Source organism: Octodon degus, unplaced genomic scaffold, assembly GCF_000260255.1.
Source record: "Octodon degus isolate 3935 unplaced genomic scaffold, OctDeg1.0 scaffold00053, whole genome shotgun sequence".
NCBI classification, from domain to species: Eukaryota; Metazoa; Chordata; class Mammalia; order Rodentia; family Octodontidae; genus Octodon; species Octodon degus.
In genome coordinates, this window is record NW_004524629.1 from 13147339 (window position 1) to 13155299 (window position 7961).

The 7961-nt window shown below is 38.4% G+C and overlaps 1 protein-coding gene and 1 pseudogene across 2 annotated transcripts in view; both read right to left on the bottom strand.

The window, feature by feature from the left end:
• The window catches only part of Gsk3b (glycogen synthase kinase 3 beta), a 224180-nt gene that overhangs the window by 171696 nt on the left and 44523 nt on the right, over positions 1-7961 (bottom strand). The window lies entirely within an intron of this gene.
• On the bottom strand, positions 1445-2324 carry LOC105742450 (annotated as a pseudogene).

Below are 7961 nucleotides of genomic sequence, written 5' to 3' on the forward strand. Positions count from 1 at the left end.
AGGAACAGAGCACAGAGGGGAAGCTATAAATACATATGAAGCTTCTCTTACTGTCCTGCTGTTCACCTCCTGCTGTCAAGTCCAGTTTCCTGAGATCCACACACACAAAAAAAAAAAAAAAAAAAAAAAAAAAAAAAAAAAAAAAAAAAAACCTCTTTGTCAGTCCTAGAAATCAGAAGTCCAAAATCAAGATGTCAATAAAGCTGCATTCCTCTGGAAATTCCTAGGAGATAATCTATGCTTTCCTAGGCTCTTACCATTCCCTATGTCCTGTGGCTGTATCATTCTAGTCTGCCTCTGTATTGAAATAGTTCCTCTGTGTATCAATTCTTATTATTTTCTGTGTCTTTCCATAATTATAAAGACACCCACCAATGGATTTACACCCCACAGAGATAACTTAGCATGTGTTACTACAAAGATTCTTCATGTAGTTACAGCAAAGAACAGGAGGAGGCATGGTGAAAAGTGAATAGCAAGGAGGAAAGGAAAGCATAGTGAATACAGAAAAAAAAGCAATTATGAAATTAAATTAATTCTACAGAAGATAATAAATGTGAGGAATAAGGGGACTCGACTAAGAATAATATTTGTTCCAAAAGTAAATTTCACAAATGAAAAAAGAATATTTAAAGATGAAGTTTCCTTAAAATTGGACAACTAAGTCTGCAGGATAAAAAGATACAATGTATATCAGAAAGAACAGATTCAGGAAGATCAAGTAACCTGCAAAATTGTAAGGGGGAAAAAAAGTCATCTTAAAGAAAGTGAAAGCAGATATTTAATGTGCAAACCAACATACTAATTATGAAAAAATAGGCCAATTTCTACCATTGTTTGGTTTATTGCTGTGAAGAAGTTACAGATCCTCCTCTATCTGTAAAGTAAAAGGGCTAAATTAGTATGCATTTTAAAGACCTGTCATCTCTGAATGTACATAATTCTACAACAGCCAAATGAAGAATATCTTGAACACATGGTTTTATAGCCCTAATTTGACCAACTCTTAGTAAGTTACAGGTGGAGAAAATTAGTTATTGCAGTTTTTCCCCCAGTCTCCACAAATACCTACCATATTTCATCTAGCAAATTAGCAAATACTGATGGTTCATAAGTTATAATACTTTAAGCTAGGCTTCTCTTTATGACAGCAGGAAATTTTTATTTGTTTAGTAGAAATCATACTTTGAATTTCTATCATTGCCCAAAGTACATTTTTTTTTTCTCAGTCCATAGCTTCATTGAGAGCTCCAAAGTAGCTCCAACCCAGCAAGCCTATCCCTGTGTTGCAATAAGCTCCACTCTATCCACAATTGCAGAGGCTACCACTGCCACCCTTGTTTCTTCTATCTCTGGAGTTCTTACTACCCTGTTTAAACAATGTGTCTGCAACCTTCAGAGTGCCGTTTCTTGATTCCTTTCTAAGTCTCACTTGAGGCCATTTCTAAGTCTCACTTGAGGCCATGGCCTCATCCCCTTGTTCCAGAGTTGCCTCCTGGGAGCAGCTGTTGGTTTCTCCATCACTGTCTTCAGGCTCTTGTTCTTCGGACTCATCACTTTCATCTGTGTTCACGGGTAGCCGGATAGTAGCCACAGGCCTGTTGGGATTTGCAAACTCTCGCCCTGAATCCACATCAAATGGGTCAATTTCCTCCTCCTCAGGAGCCTCCTTGGCACAGGCCAAGAACTCTTGCTCTGCTTGTAGCACTTCCTCAGGTCCACTGCAGGCTGCATACTTGTCTAGGAGCTGGTGGTTCAGCTCCAAGAAGCCTTTGCCCCACTTAAATTTCCGCAGCAAAATGACAGCAAGATCTGAAAAGCCCACAATATAGAAGGCAGCGGCAAAAGTTTCCACGCAGGAGAGTTTGCAGGGCCTGCCATAGTTCACGGAGTTCGCAGCCACCAGATAAGGCAGCAGTCGCAAGGGCTTCCCTCGCATCTTCCCAAAAGGCGTCTCACCCAGTCTGGCCCAAGAGCAGTCTATGACTGCGACTCCAGCCTGAGCCACCAGCTGTCTGTCCTCCGGGGACACATACTGGGAGCCCATGGGGCTGAGTATCAGCCCGCCAAACCTGTGGCCCAGGCGCAGGCAGCGCACCAGGCCCAGGCGGGCCAGCTTGCGACCCGTGCAGCGCCGGGGGTCGCAATGGCCCAAATCCCACATAGCCAGCGCGAAGGGCAGCGTGGCTGGGTTCGGGCTGCCCTCATCAGCAGCTTCTGGCTCTACCGACGCTCTTCGGCGAAAGTCTCCAGGGAGCGGCCCCGGGACGGCAAACGCGGCTGCCCTCGGCCCCTGATCCGCGCGCTGCCCGCCGGCGGCCCATAGTGGGGCACACAGATCCCCAAGCCCCAGAACACCCTTCCACCACCGCCCGGGGCAGCGCGCCGGCTGCCCAAAGTACATTATACAGTATCATAGTTTCAGGAAGCTATAGCAGAAGGCTACAGTGCCAGGTCAGTCTATCAAAGAGCGTGAAGCACCCTTACAGTAGAGCCAGGGATGCCCTACTGGCCACATGCAGCCCTGAACAGCAAGTAATATAGCCCCACAAGATAATAAACTTTTAACATTATGTGATTTTTATTTTTAAGTAGTATATTTCAAGACTCTATTGTGAGGTTCTACAGTGAAAACTGTATATGGAACACTGTAACCTTATGAAGGAGAGAATAAAGAATAAATTCACCTCCTGTTTCTTGCCACAATCAAATTGAAACCTGTCTCCATCAGAAGTCACGTGCACTTTTGCAACTTGAATAAAATTCAACAATGACCAATATTTGAGCCTACCTAAATTTGTATGTGCCTATGGAGACAGGCACTTATTACTAAACAGACATTTAAGTTTTCTAGTTTAATTAATAGTTTTGTAGAATAGTTTGTTTTTCTTAGCAGTGGTATAAAGTACAAAAATGTGGGGTTTGTCTCATGATATTGGTATAATTTCATATGTACTACTGTAACACTACTAGAAAAATGAATAGTTGCTTAATAAATGATTATTCTAGCATGGTTTCAATATCACTTCAAAAAAAACAACATCTCCCTCATAAAAGAAAAATCATGCTTGAGGGAACACTATCAAAGAAAAATGGATGAGAACTTTTTTGTCAAATACAGTAATAAGGCATTACAAATAATTGGTAAAATGTGTCCATCTTTAAAGCTCACAGTTTGAAAAACTTCAAAAATATACATAATAAGCTATTTGATTCATATTAAGGAAAGATATAACAAAGACAAAATAATAGGAAAAGAGTCTGGCAGTTCAATTAAACTTTTTTTAAAAGTTACAATCTTAAAAGACTCATAAAAGTTATGTGATAGTATATTCGAACACACACACACACACACACACACACACACACAAATCAATACCATCTACTGACAGTGAGTTAGCAAGCAGTATATGGAAAACATGACATATATAATTTGTCCTGATTTTTAAAACATGGATTTTTTTTGGGAGGGGGGTGGATTTTGTTTACTTCAGACAGGTTCTTCTTATGTAGCTCAGGTTGGCCTTGAATTCACTATGCATCTGAGGTTGGCCTCTTAACTCCTGATAGTTCTCTTAGCCTCTTTAAATGATGGGATTATCTAAACAAGCGTAGAGTTTTCTATAATCAGTTTGTCTTACCAGACAAAGAAAATCTATAGAAAGAGCTCTAGAAAGTGAAGCTACTAATTTCAAAAATTATGGTTTAATGATAGATAAAAGTACTGATGCTTCACAATCCCAGACTTCAAGCCTATTACTAAAGTGATAAAAACAGCATGGTAGTGGCATAAAAGCATATATGTAGATCAACAAACAAAAAGATGCAGAAACAATTCCAGGAACATTCAGCCATTTGATCTTTAACAAAAGGGCCAAAAACACAAACTATAGGAAGACTCTTTAATCAATTGTGCTTTAAAACTGGTTACCACATGCAGAAGGTTTAATCTAGACTTAGATTTAATCTAGAAGATTTAATCTCTTATTGTGCACTAAACGAAAACAATAAAGGATCAAAGATCTAAATTTTAAAACAGAAAATGTTCTGAAAGATAAAATAGTAAGACAAAGGCACAGGTAATGGCTTTAAAACAGAAACCCAGGGCTGGGGAGACAGCTCAGTGGTCTAAGCACCTGCCTGGCAAGTGCCAAGGACCTGGCTTTGATCCCCTGGTCTACATACAGTACCAGCCAAGGAACCCTGGGAACACTATGCTTGCCACTGAACCTGGCATGGTGGTGCACACCTGTAATCCCAGTGCTGGAGAGGCTGAGATAGGAGGATCAGTTGCATAGTGAGACTCTGTACCAAAAAAAAAAAAAACAAAGGAACCCAATTAAATAAGAAATAATGTCAAGAATCAACAAAAAGTGTCGTATCAAATTATACATAAAGCTTCTGAACAACAAAACCACCACCCAAAGAGTGAAGAGACATCCTACAAAAGGAGGGAAAAAAAATCTGCCAACTATTCCTTTGACAGAGAACTTGTATTTAGACTTTATAAAGAACTTTAAAAAATTAAGAACATCCCCTCCCATAAAAGACCCAATCAAAAAATGGTCAACTTAAGTCAAGAGACATTTCCCATAAGTCCAAATGGCCAATAAGTACATTAAAAATGTTCAACATTTCTGGTCATTAGAGAAATGCAACTTAAAACAACACTGTGATTCTATCTCCCTCTAGAAAATGACTATCAAGAAATCAAGAATTAACAAATAGTGATGAAGATGCAGAAAAAGGCACTCTTCTTCATTGTTGGCGGAGATATACAAACAAGTACAACCACTATGGAAATGAACGTAGGGATGTCTCAGAAACTGAAAGTAGAAATTCCATTTGACGCAGTTAAGTCTTCCTTCTAGGTTATCTTCCCAATGAGCTAAAGACGTTCTACAGTGATACATATAAACATATGTATATATCTTTATAAACATACCCATTTTTATAACAGCACAAGATAACTAACGTTCAGAACTGACTTCATGTCCATTAACAGATGAAGAAAATGTTGCATTTATATACAAGTACTACTCTGCCATAAAAAAAGATAAACAAGTCATCTGTAGGAAAACGGATGCACCTTGAGCCCATGACATTAAGTTAAATCAGGTACACAAGCTTAAGTATGAAATGATTTCTCTGATATGAAAACCTAGACTAGAAATAAAGAGAAAAGTAAAAGACAGTAAAAAACAGGGAGATAAGATTTTATGCAAAAGGGAAAGGGTCCAAGAGACAGAGTGATGAAAAGGAAAAAGGATGAAGAATGTTATATATTATATAGATGTACCACCTCTCCATCATGAGTGTAACCAAACATTACTAAAAGCTCTGTTATTCAGGCTGGCTTTGAACTCAATGTAACACAGGCTGGCCTGAAACTTACAGCTGCCCTCCATCAAGCAACCTTCAGCCTCCCAAGTGCTGGGGTCATATGTGCATGCCACATGCTTGGCCAAAAAAAAAAAAAAAAATTTTAAAGTCCTGATGCTAGATATGTCTTGTCACTTTTATTAGCAGTACTAATAACAAATATGTTACAAAATAAACAGCTTTTGGAGGACTCATTAAAGACACTACAAAATCTTAATTTGTAAGAAGCAGTAAAAATTGCATTGCTTTCTTTAACATTTGTCAGCATATGTGATACAGCTGTTAACACTCTAGTGATGGTTTAAAGAGGGACTTATAAAACTAACAGACCATAGATGATGCAAACTTCCTTTAGCTACTTAAATTTGGTGAAATGTCATGGTATTGCACAGCAAGAAAAGTTAGGCACAGAAACATTAAAAATGGATAAGAGCATGCAGATTGTCATCAAAGCTGTAAGCATTTCATAAGGTCCAAGGAAGTGAATCATTACCAATTCCAGGAGTTCCTTAAAACTACAGATGAGGGGCCAGGGAGATGACTCAGTGGAATAAGTGCTTCCCTGGCAAGTGCAAGGGGCTGAGTTCAATCCCAGGTTCTGACCAAAAAAAAAAAAAAAAAAACTATAGATGCCAATTATGCAAATATTATTTACTTTCCTTAAGCAGCGTTGCTATGTAGGAAGAAATGTTGAAAAGATTTAAGACTTGAAAAATGAAATTTCATTTATGAAATCAAAAGGAAAATCTGTGTCAAGACTTGATGAAAAATGACTCATAAATTTAGTATTTTTGGTAGATTTAGTCATTCATTAAATGAGTTAAACATTTGTCTTCAAAGTGAAAGTCTACTTATCTTGGTATGCTTCAAAATAAAACACTCAAATAGAAACTTACATTTCGGCATGCTCATGTTATAGTAAATTTTGTTATACACTTTGCTATGGTGACTAAACAGTGTTCTATGAACAGGCAAAAAAAAAAACAAAAAACCAGCAATCTTTCAGTTTTGTTTTGTTTTGTTTTTTTGGTACTGTGGATCAAGCTCAGAACCTTGTACTTGCCAGGCAGGCACTTATGCCACTGAGCTATCTCCCCTTACTGACTGCCTTAATTTTGATAAATGGATCTGAGAACAGGTTTCACGATTTTGGTTGGGAGGGTGTCAATATGTTGGTATATAGGTGAGTCCATTTTCAGATAACATAGAGACATTCCTTGTGACTTCAAATGTACAGGTGCAAGCAGACATTCAACTGAAATGAATATATGATCCTTTCTCTTAAGTAGACTTTTGTAAGACACATACACACAAAAAACCCCTCACTTTACAGTAACACCAGGTTCATTTCAGTTTTTTGACCAGTATGTACATCTTTGTACAGCAATTTTCAAGGATGAAACATATGAAGAATAAAATTATATTAAAAATTTCTTTTTTCTTTTTTTTTTAGTGGAACCAGGGATTGAACTCAGGCCCTTGCGCTTGCCAGGCAAGTGCTTATTCCACTGAGCCATCTCCCCGGCCCCCATTAAAAATTTCTGAAGAACACCATGAAAACTCACTACTTCCACTGAACCATGTACTGATGTAACAGTTTCACAAAAAAAAAGGTCAAATATCTCACTTGTTTTACGTTTACATGACCTTTCTTATTTTATGTTATAAAAATAGTAAGAATAAGGCTGGGCATGGTGGCACATGGTGCCTATAAACTAGTAATCAAGAGGTCAAGACAGGAGAACTGTCATGAATTTCAGGCTAGCCTGGGCTACACATGAGATCCTGCCCCCCAAAAAATAAATTAAAAAAACTAAAGGGAGTTTTATTAGTCATAGAAATTATATATTTTATATGCAGACCAAGAAAATTCCTCTTCACTTAACACAGCCCTGGCACCCCAAAAGTTGGCTAGTCATGCTCTACAAGGTTTTATGCTGCTATACTATGATGCCCTATAGGTTAGGTATATCAAATATATTTGTAACTTACTACATTTTAAATTAACAGTTTATAGGCAAGTAACTCCAGTCCAAGAGACATCTCTACTAACTAATAAATGTTGAGCCAGCCAAATAGCTCAGCAGATTAAAGCACCTGCAAGCAAGCAAAGGGGCCAAAGGTTCGATCAGGGCCTGCTGTGCCAGCCCCGCCCCCGGGGTGTGCTAAGATGGCGACTGAGACTGAGTGAGGTGGCGCACACCTGTAATTCCAGCACTTGGGAGGCTGTAAACAGGATGATCACTACAAGGTCTGATCTAGTAGTGAGACCCTGAACACCCTGTAGACCCTTCCCTAAAATACAAAAAAAAAAAAAAAGAGAAAACTTATTTAATCCATTAACTTCATTTATAATATTAATAAATGACAACTACCTTAGATTCTTAAGAAAATCAGTTAACTTATGCTCACACTAAACAAAGTACTAAGCAACCATTAAAATTACATTTTCTTTTTCCAGAGGATCTGAAAACATCATATCATAGGGATATATGTGTGCAGATGTTTATAGCGGCACAATTTGTGATAGCCAAATCTTGGAAACAACCAAGATGCCCATCACCCGAGGAATGGTTGAG